General features: G+C 43.1%; 1 long non-coding RNA gene across 1 annotated transcript in view; it reads right to left on the bottom strand.

The window, feature by feature from the left end:
- Nucleotides 1-24,166, bottom strand: part of LOC122174296 (uncharacterized) — a 51,885-nt gene extending 27,719 nt beyond the window's left edge. Inside the window, exon 1 of the long non-coding RNA XR_010601210.1 lies at nucleotides 23,954-24,166. This is a non-coding gene — a long non-coding RNA (uncharacterized LOC122174296). The remainder of the gene's footprint in view (nucleotides 1-23,953) is intronic.
- Nucleotides 24,167-24,505: the final 339 nt, after the last annotated feature.

Here is a 24,505-nt window from a genome sequence, read left to right as displayed (position 1 = left end):
ATTGTTGGCAGACAATATCTGACTCTCTCATTGCTATCAACAGAATGTATGCAATGTGTCTTTCAGCTCAAACTAGTCCTGCTTGGATGGGGGACTATAGAACATGTTGCCACGGAGCAACCCATTTTTTGGTAAGGACTTTCAGTTCCCATTCTGGAGGTGTTTAAGGGTCTCTTGGGGAGGATGCTGAACAATTCAAGATAGTTAAATACAGATCAGACCACGAAAAGTTACAAAGGGATCTCACAAAACTGGGAGACTGGGCAACAAAATGGTAGATGAAATTCAATGTTCATAAATGCAAAGTAATGCACATTGGAAAACAATCCCAATATGCATACAAAATGATGGTCTAAATTAGCTGTTACCACTCAAGAAAGATCTTGGAGTCATTGTGGATAGTCCACTCAATGTTTAGCGGAAATCAAAACAAGCTAACAATGTTGGGAATCATTAGGAAAGGGATACATAATAAGACAAAATATCATATTGCCTCTGTATAAATCCATGGTACGTCCGCATCTTGAATACTGCATACAGAGCTGGTTGCCCCATCTCAAAAAAAAAAAAATTATTGGAATTGGAAAAGGTACAGAAAAGGGCAACAAAAATGATTAGGGGTATGGAACAGCTTCCATGTGAAGAGAGATTAATAAGACTGGGATTTTTCAGTTTTGAAAAGAGACAATTAAGGGGCGATATGATAGGGGTCTATAAAATCATGGCTGCTGTGGAGAAGGGGTAAACATTACCACCTTATTTACTCCGTCTCATAACACAAGAGATGGAGTCACCAAATGACATTAATAGGCAGCAGGTTTAAAAGAAACAAAAGGAAGTATTTCTTCAAGCAATGCACAGTCAACCTGTGGAACTCCTTGCCAAAGGATGTTGTGAAGGCCAAGACTATAACAGGGTTGAAAAAAGAACTAGATAAATTCATGGAGGATAAGTCCATCAATGGTTATTAGCCAGGATGGGAAGTGATGGTGTCCCTAGAGACTCTGTTTGCCAGAAGCTGGGAATGGGAGGCATAGGATGGATCACTTGACTGTTACCTGTTCTGTTCATTCCCTCTGAAGCACCTAGCATTGGCCCTTGTCAGAAGACAGGATACTAGGCTAGACAGACCATTGGTCTGACCCAGTATGGCCCTTTTTATTCTCTACTATGGTCCTTGAAGACAGCCTCACTCTACACGCCTGTCTGGAAATTAGGATGCATAATGGTGGGCATCCATGATAAAATAAGCAAGAGTATTAAGGGATGGAGAGTTGGAGATGCAGAGTGGTGCAGTCAAAGTAAGATGCCATGCTAGCAAGACACCGTGGAGGGACTAGATCAAGGGATATGTTCTTGTATAGAATACTTCAGCACTTAACTGACTGAGCGGAGAGGAAGAAGGCATTACCCTTCAGCTTTGTGTATAAATGCAAGAAGTTATGATGAATACTACTAGCAATATGATTATTTAGATATTTTTAGAATTAACTTATGGGTACAATTTTCAGAAGCATCTAGGTGACTTAGGAGCCTAAATCCCATTCCCTATGAGACTTAGGCTCTGAAGTGCCCAAGTCACTTTTGAAAATTCTATGCTATGTCTCCAATTTTGTCAAGAGCTACGTGGACCTAAACTTTGAAGTGTTATAACTCAACTAAATAGAGCTGAAGAAAAAGGTGCAATTACAAAATCAACCACAAAAAGGAACAGTTTTTAAAATTATTCTAAATCCTAAAGTTCTGGCCAGATTTATTACCAGCTTTACAGAAAACTAACTCTCAACTCTAAAAGCTGCTCAACTCCTAATATTCAATTAACATGCATTGCAAGACACTCTACATGAAAAAAACAAAACAAAACATTGGGATGTGTCAAAATATTCTAAATCGACATTGTCCCAAGGTATTGCTTGAGTTTTGTTCCCCACCACACACACTATTTCTAAAATATCTGTCAATTGCTAGTGGTGCTCAGAAAGAACTAGTCTTCAAAACAAGGGAATAAACACTATGGACCATAATTCTACCCTCTGTTAGATGTGGCTTCGTGGATGTATTGTTGTATGCTTGGCACTGATACATAGAACTTTTTGAGAATCTTGAGTTGAATCTTGTTATAATAAGTTACTAGTGATTTTGTGTGCCCAACTTGAGACATCTTTATGGGGTCCGATTTTCAGAGGCTCAACAGCTTCTGAAAATCTTGACCTTAATAACCATTATAATGGCAAGTCTCAATACAAATTTAACAATGGTCACTACCAACATCTTCAGAACACAGACACCAAGAGTACCACAAACATGGTTTGAATCTACTCCACTCCACACATGTACAGTTAAAACAAAATAAGTTTTAGCAACACCCACACAGGTCTTTCAAATTCTCATTTTATCTCATTTCGGTAAGAGCCATGGATCAAGATTATTTTTTTTTTAAATAAAAAGGGGAGATTAATGTGAGGCCTCTAAGTAACCAACCCAATTTTTCTATAGTGTTAAGCACCCTGCAGTTCCCACTGAAGTCAATGGGAGCTCTTAAGTCAACTTTTTGGCTCAAAACTTTTGAAAAAAAATCAGAGCCTAAAATTTCTAAATAATGATTTTGAAGTTCCAGGGGGGAGGTACTCAGCAATTTCTGAAAATAAGGCCCTTTATAAAACATGTAAGGTTAGTCACCCAAAATCTGAGGCACCCAAAAATCACTAGTCACTTTTGAAAATCTTGGTTCTCCGCTTACTAATTTAGCAGTCCAAATAAGGAATTAGGCTCCTATTTTTTACGGTCTTGGCCCTGAGTCAGCCCATCTGTTTCTCATTTTCTTCAGGTATGGCTATATCGCCTGCCAAAGCATGACAAGGTACATTTCAGGCTGAAAAAGCAGAAGGGACCTGATTACAAGACTTAACTGTTTACTTATCCTTTCTCTTCCTGCTCTGAAATCTTCATGAGACAGGGATGGCTTGCACAGTTTATCTTTACAAAGTCCTGCCAATGTTCCACAGAAAGAGTAGCTTCTCTCAAAGTGCTCATCCAGACAGAGTCCTGACCTACAGCTGAGGGGGACATTGTTGACAATTTCTGTGGGTATGTCTATACTGCAGTGCAAACAAAAAACCACACCTCGACCCAAGGCTGGCAATGTGTCAGCTGACTCAGGCTTGCAGGGCTATAAAACTGCAGTGTAGACATCTGGGTTTGTGGGGTCCCAGATCCTGGGCACCAGCCTGAGCCCAAACATCGACACTAATTTTATAGCCCTGCAGCCCAAGACCAGCAAGCCCAAGTCAGCTGACATGGGTCAGCTGCAGGTATTTTATTGCAGCCAGGGATGACTGGTGCCTGCTGATAGTGGGGGGGGGGGGGCACAATTTAAGGGTTTGCCCCCTCCCAACAGCTTGAGACACACACATCCTTCGCTTCGTGGCCCCTCCCTGCAGCTCCTAGCTGTTCGCTGCTGCTTCTCCCCACAGAGAGAAAGCAGCAGCCCCTCCTCACGTGTCACTTCTGATGGCAGTGTGGACATAGCATGTCAGGACACTGGGCGTACTCCCATGACAATTTTACATCCTTTCCTTGAGGCCAGACAGCAGAGTTAAGGGAAAGAAGTTGTTCAGCGGGGGCGGGGGGGGGGTGAGAATTGTATAAAGTGTCTCACAGGTAAGCTGCAAATTCCACATTCGAGGCATAAAGCAAGTATCAAATATTAAATCAGGCTATGCTTTAGTCATGAAATCCATGACTTCCAGCGACCTCTGTGACTTCAGCCTGTGGTGGTCAGGAGTTGCAGGGTCCCCTGCCACCCATCGGGCAGGGAGAAGCAGGGTACCCCTGCTGTCTCTGGTGGCCTCTGCAGCTCCCAACTGCCATGGGCCCCAGAGCTGCGGGCGATGGGGGTATCCGACAGCTCCTAGACCCCATGGGAAGCAGGGAACCCCGAGCTGCAGGTGGCAGGGGTATCCCACAGCCCCCAGCTGCTGCAGGGGGTCCTAGCCCCTGCACAGCTGCCCCGCTTCAGGTGGTGTGGGGAAAAGCAGATCCCCATTTTGTCACGGATATATTTAGTAAAAGTCATGGACAGGTCACGGCGTGTGTGAATTTTTCTTTTTTGCCCGTGACCTGCCTGTGACTTTTACTAACAATATCAGGGACAAAATCTTTGTCTTAAACATAAAGGTCCTGAATCACTGCTGTATTACTCCCGTGTGTGACTTGATTGAAATAAGTTGAGTGGCACCAACATAAAACTGGAACAACATAGTGGTAAATTTCAGAGTAGCAGCCGTGTTAGTCTGTATCCGCAAAAAGAACAGGAGTACTTGTGGCACCTTAGAGACTAACAAATTTATTTGAGCATAAGCTTTCGTGGGCTACAGCATCCGAAGAAGTGGGCTGTAGCCCACGAAAGCTTATGCTCAAATGTTCTTTTTATCGTGGTAAATGAGATCCTAAGATTCAAAATTCTAAAACGATGCCAGCCTTCCAACTGGTATTTTTTTGCTATGTAACAAACATTTTCTAAATTGCTATGTGGCTCATGTAGCCATGTGATGCAGCCATGAAAAAAGGCAAATGCAATCCTAGAATTGCATCAGGCAAAGTGTTTCCAGTAGAGATAGGGAAGTTTTAATGCCTTTGTACAAGGAACTAAGCCCTCACCTGGACAACTGTACAATTCTGGTCACCAATATTCAAGAAAGATGAATTCAGTCAGGAACAGGTGCAGAGAAGGGCTATTAGGATGATCAGGGGAACGGAGAGCTTGTCTTATGAGATGAGACAAAGAACTTGGTTTGTTTAGCCTAGCCAAACGAAGGCTGAGAGGGGATCTGACTGCTCTCTATAAATACATCAAGGGACTAAGACATCAGGGAGGTAGAAGAGCTATTTAAACTAAAGGACAATTTGGCACAAGAACAAATGGGTATAAACTGGCCAGGAATTTAGGCTGAAAGTTAGAACAAGGTTTCTAACCATCAGAGGAGTGAGATTCTGGAACAGCCTTCCAATTGGAGTAATGCGGGTAAACAATCTCAGTAGTTTTAAGATGGAGCCTGGTAAGTTTGTGAATGGAATTATAGGAAGGGGTTGCCAGAGATAGCAAAGTAATGGATGTGATACCCAAGAGGTTCCTTCTAGTCCTAGAAGTTCCAAAATACATGGATGGAGAAGGGGAATTTATACCACGTAATGTTTACACATTTTGGAGTAACATCCCATCCCATGTGTTTGATGTGATTGTTTGTATTACAGAGTCCTAGTGGCCACACCAGATATTAGGGCTCCATTGTGCTAGGCACTGTGCATAAACAGTCAGATTGTGTCTTGTCTATTTAGGTAGCTGCTGCCCCAAGGAATTTAGACAAAGGATGGGTGAAGCATTATCCATAAGGAACGGCGATACAGAGGGATTAGATGACTTGGCCAAGGTCACTTAGGTAATGTGTGATGGAGCTGGGAACTGAAATTAGACCTCCTAAATCCCAGTGCCTTTACCACAAAGAGCTTTCATCCTCTCGAATCTGAAATACACACACACTTAGTTTAGTTTGTGACCTCACCTTGAATGGCAGTGTGTGTTCATGTTGCAGACTGTTCTATCATTAGTGTTTAAACGTGGAGGTGGAGTCCGAGCAGGGGAATCATGGCCCTGCACATCCTTTTTTGTATATAAAGCAGTACGTGCACCCTGGAGAGTTCTCAGAACTTGTCAAGTTTGATCCCATACTGAATGCACTTCAGGGGAACAGACTCACTGTTTAAAAATAATAAATTCTGCTCTGACCTGTCTTCACCAATAGCAAGTGTTCTACTAAAGGTTGTCATATTGTTATACTTTGTGAGGGCAGTCCAGTGATCAAAGAGTTCACACTGACACCGATGCTCCTGTTATTCTTAGGTCATTCAGGTTCATCCCCTTTGTCTTGTCCATTTACAGGGTCTGACTCAACCTCCATTGATATCTATTGAGCATCACTAAAAATTGCCTGCTGCTATCTGGGTTATTATGTGCAGAGTAACACTGTATTAACTGCCACAATCCTCTGGCAGAGAACCAGTCAGAATCAGAGTTTAATGCCCTCACAAGGTCTATGATAGATGAGCCAGTGTTACATCAGTGACCTATTTTTAATGGCTACATTACACTCCAAACTTTGTTTTTGCTTCTATATCTAACTTTATAGAATCACACTACATTTGTCTGCAAAGGCAAAGCATCAGAGACGCTGTGTTAATGTTAACTCTATGTCCCTCAACTTTTGTGGCTTTCAAATCTCAAAGTTAGCAATGTATTCATGTAGGACTGTGTTTAAATTTGAGCCACTGTGTTACAATTTATATATAAATTGTGTTTTCCTTGTTCTTCAGAACTGAGAGCCCCTCCCCCCCATACACACACAAAACCACCTCAAAAAAGTTGGAATAAAGCAATTCAAAATGTATGCCTAATTAAACTCCATTCATCAAACTAGATTTGTTTAGCTGCTGTTTTATTAATTTTGTTTTACTTAGATTCAAAATTAAATTAAATAGAATCAGAAGAACACAGGATGTGACCTGACTATGGACTCTGGACAAGCTCTGAGCTGGAGGAAGTTGGTGAAGCTAGGCTAGGCTAAATTACTCTAGTTGAGGATCTGGCCCTATGGTGTTACATTATTTTGGTGATAACTGCTAAACTCTCCTCTCCTAATGATGGCTTCAGGCCACAAGGTGTGCAGTTGGATGGAAGCAAAAAAAGCAGCCCTGGAACAGTCTGCTTCAGAAGAGAATGGATTTAGTTGTTAGAGGGGGAAAAAATCCTTATGCAGCACGTCCAAAGCCAGACAATTGTTGGGTGGTTTCAGTCTAGTTCTCAGCAGACCTATGTTTACATCGGGGAAACCATCACCACAATTGGAGCTAACTAGCACCCTCAGTGGCAGTCTTAGAAGAGAAGCCAAGGAGTGACCAGGCATGGAGACTATGCTAACCTCTCAGCCCTGGAGAGAGCGAGGAGCATGTTAAAAATGCAAGCAAAGCTAACAGATACAACTGTTTTCCTTACTGGACCAAATTAATCACTGGTGGATACAGGCACCACTCCAGCTGGCCTAATTTGGTATATAGTTGAAATACAGTAAAAACAACCAATAAATTCACTAAACACAGGCTAACTCATAGCTTTGCCACCAGCCACAGAAGAAGCAGCACATAGTTGCACTGCCCCGGGATCAGACCAGGAACCCTACTGGAAACAGAAGTTGCCACCTTGTTCCAGGGTGAAGCAATCTGCACCAGATCATCCCCTCCACACCAGCACTCTTGTGCTGAGCCACACAGTGGGAAGCAGAGACTGGATTCCACCCATTCCCCACAAACAGGCATGAAAGGGGGAAGCAGCAGCCCAACAGAGGTCACTCTCCTCTATGGAAAACTGACAAATTTTGTGGAAATTCTTTTGAAGTGTTCACGTTTTCCCAAACAAAATCCGAAAAGCAAAAACTGAAGAAATGTTGGGCTTTGGTTGGTTTCAGTCTTGCACTAAAAAAAGTGAAAAATGTCCATGAAAATTTTTGGAGAAAAGGGGCACATTTTCATATATTTGTTTTCACTGAAATACCATTTTCCTAGATTTAGCTGAGTGGGAATGGTTAACATTATAAACAGTCCTTAATGAACAGGGACTAGATATAGGTATATGACAGCTGGGAGGCAAAATTCTCCCTTATGGTATTTCTACAGTATCTCACCAGATTTAAAAGTAAGTCTTACTTCTGCAGACCTTTCTCAAATGAATCAATCCATTAGACTACCCACATGAGTGAGTGCTGCAGAATTGGACACTATGCTTAAATAAAAGGGCAGAAAATCATAATTTATATAATCTTAACACTAGTCTGCTGAACTGGATATAGGGGTGTGTGTGTGTGTGTGCGCGCGCTTGCATGCTTGTCTAGTCAAAACTAAAGTTAGATCTAGTGTTTTACTTTGTGTGGCCACAAACTCAACAATAGTGCAATGCATCAGTCCTGATTAGGGGGATATGTGTATTATGGGGATAGCTGCTTTTGCAGTCACAACTGCTAGGAAACTTGGATTCTGGAGAAAGAATAAGAATCAACAAGAAGAACGGAAGACCCTGTGTGTCCCTTCTGAGCCCATAGGGGATTTCAATTCATAGGGCAGGTCTACACTACAGCTGGGATCGACGCTCTGAGATCGAGCCACCGGAGGTCGATTTAACGGGTCTAGTGAAGACCCACCAAATAAAGAGCAGATCGCTCTCTAGTCAACGCCTGTTCTCGACTTACCTTACTCTTCTTGTGGGGGTAGACACAATTATTTGCAAGATCTGAGTTTGAAAAGACTGAATCTAAAATAGATGTTAGAATTTATAATCTGTTTATTTTGTAATGGATGTTGCTTCCCCACTGTCATGATCTGTTGCAGGCCTCTTTATCAAATGATGCTGATTATTTAATCTATTTTGCTGTAGGTTACATTTGCAGACAATAGCCTGAGGACATTATCCTATTTAAATACATTCTTATTGCTTTATTTGTTTCTGTGCTAGGTTGCGAGGTGTCCAGTTTTCAACCGGAAAGTCCGGTCAAAAAGGGGACCTGGCAATGTCAGGTCAGATGTACTAACTGGACACCAGAAGTCTGGTTACTGCAGGAGGCTCCTTGTCAGGCTGCAGCAGCTCCCATTCCAGCCCCGGAGCAGAGAGAGCCCAGGTTGGGGGAGGGGTGCGGGAAGAGAGAGAGAGTGGAGAAGGCGATCCAGCAAGTGACAGGGAGAGGAACGAGTGACAGAGGTAGGGCCTTGGAAGGGAACAGGCAAAGCAGGAGCCTTGGGGGAGCTCAGAGTTGGGGGAAGAGAAGATGGAAAACAATTGGGAGCTTGGGGGGGGCGGGGAGGGAGAGAAGTGAAGAAAGGGCGATGCCTCAAGGATCCGGTTACCAGTAATTAGAAAGGTCGCACTCCTAGTCTATTCATCACTTGACTCTAGTCTTCTGTTGGTTACCATTTACAGTAGTGATATTGCCAAGATGGTAGGTAGAGCTGGGTGAATAACCATGGTGGATTTGATTTAAATCATGATTTAAATCACTAGTTAGGAAGACTCAATTTAATCATGGATTTCTACATAAAAGTGCATTCTTGCTGGTTGTTATAACCTTAATACATATTCTTCACAACTCAAACAGATGTAGGTTTCATTTTTAGAAGGTAACACTATACATTTTCAAAGGGATTTATTTTGAAAACTTTTCAGATTAGTTTTACAGCTATATCAGAAAATGGATTGTTTAGTTATTTCATTTACCAAAGGTAATTGAAGCAGATATTTATGAAGTCATTGAGAGGTGAACTATCTCCAATTCAAACAGGTTAATCATAATATTTGGAGGATTTTCTTGCCATGCTGTATTAGGAGGAGAACATCACCAGACAGACATTTAAATTGTTTTATTTAAATAAAAACCATTATGTATTCTGGATTTTCTTCAACAGCAAACAATATTTTAACAAGCATATGAATTTGAATTTAGTTGAACGTTCAAGTTTTTTAAAATCAGGTTTGTTTCTGTTAACTATTTTTACATGGGGGGGGGGGGTCGCAAGCTGTCAACCTCCACCCGAAACCCTGTTTGCCTCCAGCATTTATAATGGTGTTAAATATGTTTAACAAGTGTGTTTAATTTACTGGGGGGCGGTCGCACTCAGAGGCTTGCTGTGTGAAAGGGGTCGCCAATAAAAAAAAGTTTGAGACCCCCTGCTAGACTGAGCACTGAGTCCCATTGGGTAGATAGAAAGATTAACCTAAATAATCCCCTGGAAGGCCCTGGAATCCCAGAAGATTGGGTCCCTAATCCATGATGAGGAATCTTTGATCTATAATGTATCTTAAATACTATCTTTAGATAAAATGCTTTTGGGGGGGGGGGGGGACACAAAAAAAATTGATTTAAATAAAAAAAACTGGATTTTTTTTAAATCATTGATTTTTACCCACCCAGTGAATTACTGAGTTTTCAGTTCATTGGCAGTACAATTAAAAGAACACACCCACACACCACACAATTTTTTTGGAATTTTTGGTGAACTGGAAAAAATTCATTTTGTTCCGATAAAATAATTAAGTATTAACTGGAGCAGGGACTTCAGCATGTCTCCCCCACATCCCAGTGTCCTAACTACCAGGCTATAGAGTCACACACTCTCCCACCCAACAACTACTCAAGCATTTTATACAAAGTGGAACAGCTGCAACTTGAGAGACAGAAAGAGACCCACCCAGAAAGACTAATACCCTGGTGGTTACAGCTTTACCCCGGGAGACCTGGGTTCAAATAGGGGGTTATTCCGTATACGGGCACCACCAGCTCCTCCTCCAAAGATGCCCAAGACCCCTTGCAAATCTAGCTCTTCCCACAAAATGTGTTGACCAAAGCAATTCAGCAAATGTGGGAAAATTTGTAAATAGTTTCAGTCAACCTGAAACTGCAATTTTTGTTGAATAAGTTATTTGTCTGAAAAGTTTACCCAGCTCTAATGATAGCTAATTGAAAGGGTCCACCCAATGCACTGCTATTATTTAAACAAAAGTATGGCCTATGTCTCAAACAAAATTAATAGGGGCACTGTTGTCATAATTGGACCTACAAAATTATCCTAATTCAAGATCAACAGTAAAAAGTGAGTGGAGGTTTATATAAAGTGTCACAATAGCTTATAACAATAAATGTTGATGGGAAAAGGTGCAGAAAGGGAGACAGAAATGCAGAGAGCGTCCAAACAAAAAGGCCTCCTGATATAATTGTAGGACTGTGTTAAGATTATGCCTTATAAACAAGAGAAGTGTGGGACTGGAAATTAATGGACCAAACACTGGTGTGTCAGAAGTTAGGCCTAATTGGTGAACAAAATGATCAGAGGGTCCTCAAAAAGAGACCTTGGAAGAGGCGATCACGACGCTGATTTACTGAAAGATGAGAGAAGGGGAAAGAGCAAGTTTCATCATCATTGCTGCCGATGCAGATGCCCCACCATCTACTGGGACCTCAGACCTTCTTCATCCTAATCCTGAGAAGTGTCCTGACCAGATTGGGCCAAAAAAGGGAACCCAGATGACACTGCCACCTAGACAGCTAAATCCCAAATACCACCTTTGTCTTCTCTTCTCCCACCTCCCCAGCTGTCTGTCTTTCCCTACCTTATTTATTCTCTTCCCTTCGGTCTAAAAGAGTTTGGTTTAGCCAGACAAATCCATCTTTTTTGTAACAGTGCTGTGAACTTGTGACCAGAAAGGCAGCTTAAAACAATACCTTAAATAGCCTGATGCTGGTAAAGGTTTACTAGATCTTGGAGCGGCTGATAAGACCACATGCTGTGCTTTTCCAGCAGCTAAGCTGCAAGTGAAAGTCAACACCAGGAAATATCTACACTGCAATGTAAGCCCAGGATTAATAGAACTCAAGTTAGCAGACCCTGGGTTTATTAATCTAGGGCTAGAGTGTCTACACTCATTTGTAACTCCAGGTTAGGAAATGTTGAACCCTGGGTTCAACCTGGACTCCAGCATCTACATTGCATTATGTGGGCCCGAGTTCAACCGCCCATATCCCAGACTGTGTAGTGCCCTCACAAAAGGTGGCTGTTTTAGCCCTTTGTTTGTGGTGCAGGGTGGGAAAACTTGGCAATCCACCAAACTTGACTGTCCTGAGGACAAAGTCAGCCTGTGGGTTTATGGGATACATTTGGCAGACTCCCAGAGCATGAGTCCAGTGGAGCTGCATTGACACTGCAAGGCAATAGGCCTTGAACCCTGGGTTTCAGCTCAATTCAGGCTGGGACACTCTACCCACATGGAGTCGGGAACCCTGTGTCAGCATGATTTGTATGCAGACGGATGGGGGAAAGAGTCTTGAGTCTCAGTTCAAATCCCAGGCTTACAATGCAGTATAGACATACCTGTAGAGACAGATGCTGTATTTTCTTCTTCTTTTGTATGGGTTTGTCTTGTTTTACCTGCCAGGAAATGGGATCAGACAACAACAAACAGCAACAATGACAACTTGCAGCCCATTTCAACTAACTTCTTCTCTCCCCCCCCCCTCTCCGCTCCCCCCAATGCCCCTTATCTTTAATAAAAAGAAAAATCCCCTTGTCTGGCAGTCTTCCTTCTAAAGACTCTCCAGCTAAAAGGAAAGGGAACAAGGGTGTTAAAAAGAAATCCTTACTTAATATCTTTAATAAAGGATTTAAAAGAATTTTAATGGTGTTTTCTCCATGGTACTAAGGAGGCTGAGGTCTCTAAATACCAAACCGCAAATTTTTTTTTTCCTCTCTCTCTTTTTTTTTTAAATAAACATTTTTTACACTATTTAATGTTGGACAGCAATAGGGTCAAGTTAACACTTTGATCTTTGGGCCCATTTATTCCATCTAAATTAATAAAACAGCACACCAGCCTGGAATTTGTCTAACTAGCTGTAATAGGTCTCCATTGCTCAACACAACTGCAGAGGAAAAACATTTATTTAAAATAAGGAAAAGTGGCTGTTTTAAATATCTGTGGCCTGGTTCTTATCTCACGAACAATGATTTTACACCAGTGTAACTCTAACTTCAGTGAAGTCACTCCTGATTTACATTGATGTACAAGAACAGACATGTAGAAACTAGGGGCTAGTCTAATTCTTAGTGCCAGTCTCGGATTATGACCATTTAATTTCTAGGCACAAAGAGATCATAAAAAGAGGCAAATCTCAGTGGAAGTAAAAGGAAGATCAAAAAGGCTTGGTACACAATTATGCACAGGTAGTTACAGGTCTCTTTAAACACAGTAATTACATGTGCAAAACATACAAATCAGGTGTTTGCTCATATGCAAGGCCAATTGTGGTCATTTTTACACAGACACCACATTTGTACATGCAATCACAGTAGTTACACATGTAAAATTGAGTGTGCAATTGCACACCTAAACTCTTTGAAAGTCTGTCCATATATGACAAAAGATAGAGACAAGCAAACTTATGGAAATGTTAGCACAAAGACAAAAAGAGCATTTACCATTACATGGCTATGGTACAAAAATATTGTGTAATAGTAAAAAGTCATGGAACTCAAGAAATGTAACCCATGATGTACCCCACACAGGGAAATGCTACTTGGGCCTAGGTTCAAATAAAATAAAATCTCACTTTTGGATACTTACCATTCACTGAAATTACCACCACCACATGCAATCAACTAAATCCAAACGATAGTCATAGTTACCAGGTAAAAACACTGGGATGCGCAGTATATCACAACAAACCAAAACCGTAAGAGGCTGCACGAATACAGATTCAAACCTCCAAAAACACACACACACCACACACTGAAGGAATCATTCCCAGTACATGCAAACAATAAATACTCAGAAAGGAACTCCTGTAGGGCAAACAACATAAGCCACATGGCTCCAACCTCCTTCCTGCATTTGTAACATTGATCACTGGATGCCGGATTAAAGTGGTTAGTTATTTGGGCGTGCATATGTAAACATCAATAACAAACAGAGGCCATTTCAAGTCAGGATCACATTAAGGCCTTGTGCCTATACTCAAATACATCCGTCTGATCAGCACAAGAGAGTTTTGTGCCTTCAGTCTTTTCCCATTAGCCCTTAAATGTCCCTAGTGGATCTGGATGTACAGCTAGAAGCATTTAATAGTCAATATATTATACGCTTTTTAAGTAGCAGGTTTCCTCTGATGGCACAGATTATTCTGTGGGTTGAATACTCAATACGGTGTCTCTGCTTTTAGGAAACTGATCATTTAGGTACCGAGAAAATGTCTCTCTTCCTTTTGGTCCAAGAACAGCAACACCTCAATCTGAATCACATGTTCAATGCAACTGGTCCTTTGTTGTTTTTTTTAAATCCTCTCCAAATTCTGAAGCCTAAAACTAAAAAGTAGACTTGATCTGCCATAGCAGAGTCAAGGCTAAACCTTTCAACATCTTCACTACATCTTTCAGTGCCACTTCTTAACAATCTCTTTATTATTTCTAGTGAGGGCTTCATATTCAGACCTGAATTAAGATGAATTAAGGCCTGAATTGAGTAATTCCAGTTTTACAAGTTTCACAGACAAATTTTGTTTTCTCTAATAAGAGGCTGAAGGCCAGATAGAGTGACATCTGTTTACACCAGGGGTCTCAAACTCAAGTGACCATCAGGGCCACATGAGGACTAGTACATTGGCCTGAGGGCCGCATTACTGACAGCTCCCCCCGGCCCCCACCCTCAGCCCCGCCCCCACTCCACCCCTTTCATGAGGCCCCACCGCTGCCCCGCCTCTTCCCAACCCTTCCCTGCCCCCATTCCAACCCCTTCCCCGAAATCCCCACCCCAACTCTTCCCCCTCCCTGCCCCCAGAGGATGCAAGAGGGGTGCAGGGTGTGGTGGGGGCTCAAGGCAGGGAGTTGGGGTGCAAGAGGAGTGCCAGGTGTGGCAGGGGGTTCAGGCAGGGGGTCGGGGTGCAGGGTATGGCAGGGGGTCGGGGCACAGGAGCAGTGCGGCATGGGGCTCAGGACAGTGGGTTGGAATGAAGGAGGGGTGCGGGGTGAGGCAGGGGGTCGGGATGCAGGAGGGGTGCAGGGTATGGCAGGGGTCGGGGTGCAGGGTGCGGCAGGGGGTTTGGCTGCAGGAGGAGTTCGGGGGGGTAGGATCTGGCCTGGCGCGTACCGGGGGCAGGGCAGGGTCCCTGCCTGCCTGCCCCCGCAAGAGGCTGGAACGTGGGGAAGGGGGGCGGAGGGGCTGTGTGTTTCTGTTGCTTGAGGCACTGCCGCCAGCAGCTCCCATTGGCCGCGGTTCCCCATTCCCGGCCAATTGGAGCTGCTGGGGGTGCTGCCTAAAGTAACAGCCACACACAGCCCCTCCGCCCCCCCTTCCCCACGTTCCAGCCTCTTCCCGGAGCTGCGCAGGGCAGGGAGCATGCCCTGCTACCGGTGCACGTCTGGCCGCTCTGGTAAACACTGGGGGAGGGTGGGGGGGCTGCAAGGGGCTCAGAAAATCACCCCATGGGCCGCATGCGGCCCGTGGGCCACGTGTTTGAGACCCCTGGTTACACCATCGGAGGCTATTGACTTCAATGGAGCTATGCAGATTTGCACACATTGAATATGTGGGGTTTGCCAGACCTGAAAACAAGCTAATGTTTGAGTGCCTTTGTGGTTTAAAGTTGCTGATTATGCATGGTGCTAGTCATCTCTCAGTAGAGAACACAGTCATTAATTTGCATGTGACTAAACCAAACGAACCTCATCAAGAAACAAAAGGAGATGCTTTTTAAAATAGACAGCTTGCATGTTAAATTTGGAATAAAAATAATTCTGCGCAACACCCTCCAACCCTAAGTAAAAAGTCTGTTTGCTCAATTTTGCAAGAATTAGGTACCTTTCCAGTTTTTATATTCAGTCTTGTACTAGTCTCAAAGCCACTGTAAATCCAGATAGATATCATATTCAGCAGCATAAGGTCTTCAAGAATCATGGCCCTTCAGCTATATGAAGAAAGGGTCTGGTTGGATTTATTGCTATATGATTTACTACCACATCTGGCAACACAGGGCTAAGGGAGGTTTATGAGGAAGGAAATGCTGCTTGATGCTTTTATAATTAAAACAGACAATATGTGGACAGCGTGCACAACATAATTCTGTTCTTTGTGAACATTTAGTTCAAACCTGGGCCAGACTAGAGAGGAGACTAAATCCAAAACTAAACTAAACTACAGATTGTTTTGGAACCTCATTTTTATGCTTTTCATCATCCTGAATGGTTCATGGGACAAACTGAGGTACATTGTCTTCTTTAAATTCCGACTGTTTGTCTGAAAGAAATTACCTGAGGAGAGGTCGTCCTTTCCAGGAAGAGTAATGAGCAAGTCCTTCCAGGAGTATGGAAGCTGCAGTGATAAATGAAGGTGAAATGTCACACACATCCAGTAATCACACTTTATGGCCAGAATTTTCAGAAGAGCTCAGCAATCACAAGGGCCATATTTTCAGCAGACCTCAGGAAACTTGGCCAGAGATGTCATAATGGAAGCGGCTGAGCAGTTTTGGAAATCTGGCCCAATTCTGGGTGCTGAGCACTTGAAAATCTGGCTCACTGTTGTTTTTTCTGAAATGGACACATTAAAGGTGGGTAACACTAATAGCTGAGCACAGAAAGAAAATGCTCATCTTCCCCTTCACTAAATCCTAGGAAAAGAAAAGGAAAAGTTCGCCAATGATCAAATGCCTAGCTGGCAATTTGTCATTTGCACATATGCTCACCAACTGCTCATCTGGCCCCCAGTACAGCATAATGTCCTGAGACATGCCTGCAGCTATAGACAATTGGCCTGATCTAGTAGGACTGAAGTGGAAGATCTGAGCCAGTGTGTTTACTAACACAGCAAGACTAGATAGGTTGGATTAACACGCTTCTAAATATTTAGATCTGTGACTCTATTGAAGAATAAAGTGCTGCAGTTGGCATGAGAAATAACCCTAAGAAAATTAAAAGATGCATATCATAGGTTATGCCTGCATATGCCCTTGTATGTGTATCATTTAGTATCTAATTCTATGGAGAGACCCTCACAGGAGTACAGCCTTTTCATTGACTGCACTGGGATTTAGATCAGGCTTCTGCTCCTGTCTCCTGCTTATGCAGGATTGTCCTAAGAACACGGGATATATGACTGGAAGGGGCTAGGTGATTGAGTCTGGTCCCCTGCTCTCACAGGAAACCTTGTTATATAATCTCATTCAAAACTTTATCAAGCTCCATTTTAAAACTAGTTAAGTTGTTTGCCCACAGTACTTCTATTGGAAGGCTGTTCCAGAACCCCACTCCTTTGATGGTTAGAAACTGGTTATGTTTCACGACATACAAACAGAAATTAGATAAAAACATAAAATACTCTTGCTGGAAGGCTGCAACATAACACAACACACAAGATCTCCAAAACAGAAAGAAACAAGGCAGACTGCTCCCTAAAGCAGAGAGCGCAACTCGTCCCACCTTACTCCAGGCTGGTTGTTTTCAAACTGGCTACTGCTAGACCCAGATCACACACTCCCTTACAGTGGGCCCTAGCCTGCAAGCAGGACTAGGTAAAAAACTCCTGAAAATTAGAGTGACCTGCTACAATTTTAACAGAGTTTTCAAATACACCACAAACACTGTCGTCTAATTTTCAACCTAAATTTATTCATGGTCAGTTTATAATTTTCTTGTACTTTGTTCAGTCTACGTTAAACAGCTCAACAATGGTAATTCTACAATGTCTCTTAGGAGACTACTCGAGGGTCTTATTGTCAGAAGATTTCACGGTTAGAAAGTTTGCCTGACATTCTAGTAGATCTCCCTGGTAAAGGGCTTTCCTCATATTAGTCTACATTTAGGATTGTTGTGTGTTGCAGAAAGGCCTCAAATTCAGGCTGGAGTTCAGGCTCCCCTTTAGTTAAAGATGTAAACAAGAGTTCAGTATGAAACATTGGGGGAGGAGGAGGAGGGAAGAGAAAGAGGAGAAGGGGGCCCTTAGAGCCTTTGGAACAGAAGCTCTAAAGGTGATCCTGGGTGTTACAACAGCAAGCCTTGATTCCATCTCCCATTTTTTGTTTGTTTTTTTTAAAACACCAATTACAAACTAAACACACACACACACACACACACACACAGAGTTGGAGTTGTCCTATCATAGCTAGTCATTTTATTACTCTAAGGATTAACCCGTGTCTCCATTTGACTAAGATTCTTTGGATAAAGGAGAAGTGGTATACATACATTTTTATTTGGACTTCAAAACATCCTTTGATAAAGTGCCTCATAAGAAGTAGCTAAGGAAGCTAACTAGCCACCTGATGAGTGGTAATTACCATCATAAATCAGAAGCTGCTAGCAAAGAGATAGGACATAAAGTGTACAAATAAGTGATCATTTTCAATAAGTCAGGTTGATTGTGTGGTGTCCAACTGATCTGCGTTAAGGAATGTGACAAATATAGGGATCTCTTAGTTTGGATGTGTAACAAATATCATTTCCATGTCTCAGCTGTGTTTTAACAGGCCAGAAGGTGTCCAGAACTGGCAGACAACTCCAACTCAGAGCAGAAAGGAAACTCACCATCCCCAGAGCGGGAGAGATTACTGTGGACGAGAGTCACCATAAAACAATATCAAGAGCTATTCACCTCATTGACACTGATCGAAACTCATAAGAACTGAGACCTGGGGTACTAGACTCCCTGGAGATATAGTTGAGGCACAGAACAAGTTAACAGATTTTCATCTGGAATAGTCAGGCTCTTAAGGAAGACGCAGGGTAACTCTAGAAGGCAGGAGACAAAGGTCTAGAATGCTGGTTGCCTGATGACCACAGACAGCTGAAAGTTGATTTTGCTCTCCCAGAGAATGCAAGTTCCTAAGTTGTACACCGTCTCTTACACTTTAAGAGGACACCGCCTTATCTAGCTTTCCTTTCCAAGAAGTCTAAAGCTTAGCTATGACAAGATGTGTGTTTAGGTTTAACCGTTTTTTCAATGCTTTTGAACATTTAAATAAATGTACTTGTTTTAAAGAACTGCTGAGTTGCCTTGGAAAATTCCCATCTGTCCCCAAAGAGAGGTCACTCCAGAGGCAGCCCCACACAAAGGGGCCTGCAGAGTAAGGGAGGCTGTGGACCCAGGTGCCTACTCTTGTTTCAGTCTTGGAGGTCCAGGATCACAAGATCCACCGAAGGAAGGAAGGAGTTGCAGTCAATGGGAAACAAATCAGGAGCAACCAAGAGAAAGCAAGCAGTGCAGCACGCTTAAAAAGAGAACAGGGAAATGGAAACACTTTCTGACAGCGAACTAGTTTTTGTGGTTCAGTCTGGAGAGGATTCAGAAGCAGCTATTGCAGGGCCAGATTGTATCCTTCCACTGGGAAGTCTGCAGGAGGCAGGGGTCGGGGGAACCCACCTCAGTGAGGTTCTCCCAATGGATTTCCCTCCAATCTGTTCTGGCAGGTGAAGGAGAGTATCACCAGCAGGAGGACCAACAGAATCTAGTGCAAATTCAAGCCACCAAGTTAGCCAGGCAGGAATTTAGGATCAGAGGCCCAATGTCAAAGTTTCTATCAGGTCATCACCTAAGGATTCTGGTTTAAATGTCTATCTTTACAGTCACTTTCAGGGCAATGTAAGGATAGGGGTCAGGCTGGGAGACAGTGTGGTCTTGGGACTGGAAGTCAAGAGATTCATATTCTATTCCCAGCTCTGCCACTGACCTGCTGTTTGACCCTGGATGTGTCACTTCAACTCTGAGACTGTTTCCCCTCCCACACTATTCCTCTTGTCTATTTAGATTGTAATTTCCTTCAGGCAAAGCCCGACTGTCTCTGGGTGTTTGTACAGTACCTAGCATCATGGAGCCTCAATCTGGTTTAGGCCCTCTAAATACTGCCACAACAACAGGTTGCTAGTATGGTAATACCAATGTGAAGTCTGAGTATGCCCACTGTATTTCCAGAAGCCTGAACCGCAGCAGGCCAAGCTGAGTGCTTGTGCTGTACCATCTCTCCTTAAGAACCTGACACCACAGTGTTTATTCACTGTTTCAATAGGTAGAAGCTTAGCCAAGATAGTATGTTTTATCTGGACAGAAATGAAGCCTAATATACTGAAATATACAGGAATAAATCTAGATCAACTGAAGCATTTTGGACTGCTAAACTGTATTGAAGGCTTCTAATTTCTCCACTGAATCATAACAGGCCTACGCATACTTCCCATATTTAGCTAAGAGTTCCATTAATGAAGTTCATATGGGATTTGTATGTGTTTCACATTTTAAAATATCTTAAATAAACACATTATACAGAAAGCTTATTAATCTTCAGAAATACTGGACATGTTTAAAAAAAATCTAGGAAACTGAAATAACAAAAAAGGGAACAACTGGAAACAAAGCGGCCTAAGCATTGTCCTAATGCAGATCTCTTTCACACCTTGTCGGAGTGTTACACATTTCACTTGGATGTTTCTATTAGAAACGTCTCAGGCTGCTGACACATTACAATTGTCAATTCTTTTCTGGATCTGTGAAGAATTTGTACTGACCAAAAGCATTCTCAGAAATACTTTGACTAACTCTTTGATTGCTGATGAATTTTTAAAGACCTAGAGGTAGGAGCTGTGTGTTTGACAGAAAGTGTTTGTACCAGATGCTGACTGTTGCTAAAGTCCAAAGCATTGAAGCCTTTTTCCTATCAGAAGGGGAAGTAACGAAATGCTTAGCTCAATAGGTTGGCAGCCCTTCCACAGATAAGTAATGAATGATCTGGAGGATGGCGTGGACTGCACTCTCAGCAAGTTTGCAGATGACACTAAACTGGGAGGAGTGGTAGATACGCTGGAGGGTAGGGACAGGATACAGAGGGACCTAGACAAATTAGAGGATTGGGCCAAAAGAAACCTGATGAGGTTCAACAAGGACAAGTGCAGAGTCCTGCACTTAGGACGGAAGAATCCCATGCACTGTTACAGACTAGGGACCGAATGGCTAGGAAGCAGTTCTGCAGAAAAGGACCTAGCGGTTACAGTGGATGAGAAGCTGGATATGAGTCAACAGTGTGCCCTTGTTGCCAAGAAGGCTAACAGCATTCCGGGCTGTATAAGTAGGGGCATTGCCAGGAGATCGAGGGATGTGATTGTTCCCCTCTATTCGACATTGGTGAGGCCTCATCTGGAGTACTGTGTCCAGTTTTGGGCCCCACACTACAAGAAGGATGTGGAAAAACTGGAGAGAGTCCAGCGGAGGGCAACAAAAATGATTAGGGGACTGTAGCACATGACTTATGAGGAGAGGCTGAGGGAACAGGGATTGTTTAGTCTGCAGAAGAGAAGAATGAGGGGGGATTTGACAGCTGCTTTCAACTACCTGAAAGGGGGTTCCAAAGAGGATGGATCTAGACTGTTCTCAGTGGTACCTGATGACAGAACAAGGAGTAATGGTCTCAAGTTGCAGTTGGGGAGGTTTAGGTTGGATATTAGGAAAAACTTTTTCACTAGGAGGGTGGTGAAGCACTGGAATGGGTTACCTAGGGAGGTGGTGGAATCTCCTTCCTTAGAGGTTTTTAAGGTCAGGCTTGACAAAGCCCTGGCTGGGATGATTTAGTTGGGAATTGGTCCTGCTTTGAGCAGGGGGTTGGACTAGATGACCTCCTGAGGTCCCTTCCAACCCTGATATTCTATGATTCTAACAAAATTAAGGACTCAATTTTGCCATTCATATTGAGTAATGACTTACAGTGTGACTACTCTCAGAGTAAGGTACTAATCAACATGAATAAAGGTGTCGGAATCAGGCTACGTTTGAGAGTTGACTATCATGACGACGGAAGGTACCAGAAGTCATTTCCAAGGGTGGGAAGAGAGAAAAACCCAAGGGAGAGTATTGGAAACAGAAGGAAAAATAGGCAAGGAGGGTTAATAAGTGATGAAGAATACAGGACAGGAGGAAAGAGGGAGAGAACTAAGAAAAAAAATGAAGACAAGCAAGAAGAGGAGCTTCTAGTATTCCTGACTATAGAAGAATTGAAACATTAAAAACACACACACACACACACACGTATAGCTTAGGGCTACCTGATTGCCATCTATAATTGGTGGACAGGATTTTCAATTGGACTCCATCTGCTACCACTGAAGTCAATGAGTACTGAGTGCTTTTGAAAAAAATCTTATCCTGTGTCTAGATATGCTTCATAGCAACTGGTTCAAAAATCCAAAAGGAAATTAAAAGGAGAAAGAAAAATCTCAGGCTTTCCGGTCATTTTAGCTGGTGGCCCTCAAAAGGCAAGATTCCTGCTGGAGTCTTTCTAATTAGGATATGATGACAGAGGACATCAGGAATGCTACCTTACATCTGACAGACTCATCAGCTCTTGAATATGCACGACAGTTTTATTTGCACTTCATTGGGAGAGTGTTTTAGTTTAAAGCTTCTTGGCAATGATGAGAGGACTCAGGAGGCTGCTAATGGTGTATGCAGCCTTTCATCTCGCTGTCAGTGGTCATTCTAGCCCAGCAAGAGGAATGACTGAAAGCCTTAATCTAGTGACTATTCAATAGTCTAAATACATTGAGTTGGCAGGCTCAGTCCAATTCCTTTTTGGACAGATATCCACCCTGCACATCACAGAACTAGTCAGAACATTTAAAAGTTTTAAATGGACAATTTATCCACATGTTCAATGTCAATTTAAAGGATAGATCAATATTTTTGTGAGAATTTCATCCCATTTCTTTCCCAACTTCACACAAAAGTCACTAGCCCAGTTACCACTAAGGAGCACTGGGTATTTGCCAACCAGACTGAACCCTCCTGAGATGGCCCAGGCAGGTGAATGTTGAGGCTCACTGGTTCAGCAGCATAGAGAGGCTTGTACTGCTGTTGCCTGTTCTGTAGATATAGAGAGGATTACAGTGTCCACACTGTTGATCCTTATGCTCAGAAGCTGAAAGTAATTTTCAGCAGTTTTACCAATAGCTCTGCAAGTACAGTCAAGCCTTCTAGGGATATACCTACAAAGAGAGAGACCTGCAACAGAGCCTGAATTTAGAGATTCAGGATCATGACACTAAAGGTAGCCATATAAACATTTGGGTTCGGACTGGCGCTATGAAGCCCGGGGTGGGTTTCAGAGCCTGAGCCAAAAAGACAACACAGCTATTTTGAGCACCAGAGCGCCTGCCCCATGGGCTAGAGTCGGTAGACCTGGTCTTTGAGACCCACTGCCATGGTGTTTTGAGGGAGGGGGAGGTGGGCTCTTTTTTGCACCAGGTAAACATGCCTTAAGTGCATTAGGGAGCTTAGATAAACAGATATCTCCCTTAACTTTGATTTTACAAGGCTGGTGCACAGATTCCACTGCTCCTCTTTGCTATTGTTTGTTACACTGCAGTCATTACCTCACAAATCCTGGTGACAGCAGCTCTGCTGGATAGAAAAGTCAAACTAAGCCAACATTTCCAATTAAAGTTACCATGAAAAACAAACAACATTGTCAGTGATTCTCACCATTTTCTGACCAGCTCTAACAGTTGACTATTAAGTCTTTTGCTGGGTCATGGCCATAGGTACTTGCATGTGCACGTATCTTTAAGCAGAAAGTAGGCCCATTGATTTCAGTGCAACTACTTGTGTGCTTAAACACATGCTGAAGTGCTTTGCTGTTCACAAGTAAGGGCAGCCCCCAGCCAATCAATAGAATAGAGCTCTACTGAATAAGAACGTGATGCTGTCTATCTTCCTTGCATCCCCCAGCTCACTATCCCCAATTTCAAAATCCACTACCCTTATTAATTCATAAGACAAGGTTTTCCCACATTTCTTACCTCATACACACTCTCCTACAGCCCAGCAACAATTCCTTCTCCTAAAGCACCCTGGTCTCCCACACCATTTTAAGTTGTGAAGGCCTAGTTCTCTTACCAATTTATAAAAATACAGAGAAATCAGTACAACAGAACTCATATGTCTTTAGGGATCACCCCCAAAATATCCCCAAACATAGGGGCTTAGCTGTGACTATTAGCCTCAGGGAAGTGCAGAAGCAGCTTCTCCCCAAGCCCTGCCCGGGATAGGGAGAATCACAACAGTAGTTTCCTTGAGCAGGAGCTGTTTGGTCATTGAACCTTCCAAGCAATACATCATCTGGAAAAGGGCAGAGAGGTAAAGGGGGTCACAGCCCTTCACCATCCCACACAGCAGGACCAGCACCAATTCTTAAAAATAGACAAGGGCCCAGGAATACCCCCAATGAATTCAAGTGCCAAGGGGTGCAATTTAAGCACTGTTTTATCAAAGCTACTCTTCTCAGATTACAAGAGACTCCCCTCATCTCTATCACAGGCCCTTCCAGTCTGAGTCACTCACCACAACAACTCCAGGTCTTCTTAAGCATCACCACACTTTATTCTATGTTATATTTACAGTCAGTAGCCAGCACTCCCACCTCCTGCTAGCGGTGCTATCTTCCTTCAGAACCCCTGCTCCCCCACAGCACAGCCTTCCTGTATGCTGATATAATTCCAGCTGCTGGGAGGTTGCTGCCTCCTGCATTAGCCCCTCAGCTGTAGCTCCACTCAGTTAATTGGCAGCCTCTGTCAACTGCTGTCTTCCACTTAAATCCCAATCAATATAAGCGGTGTGAAGCTGAGTGACAGGGTTCTGAGTTAGCTCCTGACTCAGCACACCCTATTACACTCCCCTACACAGTGCTGTGTGCAAATTGTACAGTCTAGACCCTAATGATATGTCTACAGTCAGCTGGGAGCAAGCCTCCCAGCCCAGGGAGACAGGCCCCTGGCTAGCAGAGCTCAAGCTAACGTACTAAAAATAGCAGTGCGGACACAGTGGCTTGGGCTTTCAAGCACAGAGGGTCAGATGGGTCTGAGAGCTCTACTGGCAGACTGCCATTTTTAGCAC

The sequence above is a fragment of the Chrysemys picta genome, chromosome 5 (genome assembly GCF_011386835.1).
Source record: "Chrysemys picta bellii isolate R12L10 chromosome 5, ASM1138683v2, whole genome shotgun sequence".
Taxonomy (NCBI): Eukaryota; Metazoa; Chordata; order Testudines; family Emydidae; genus Chrysemys; species Chrysemys picta.
This window is presented reverse-complemented; position numbering and strand designations above follow the sequence as displayed.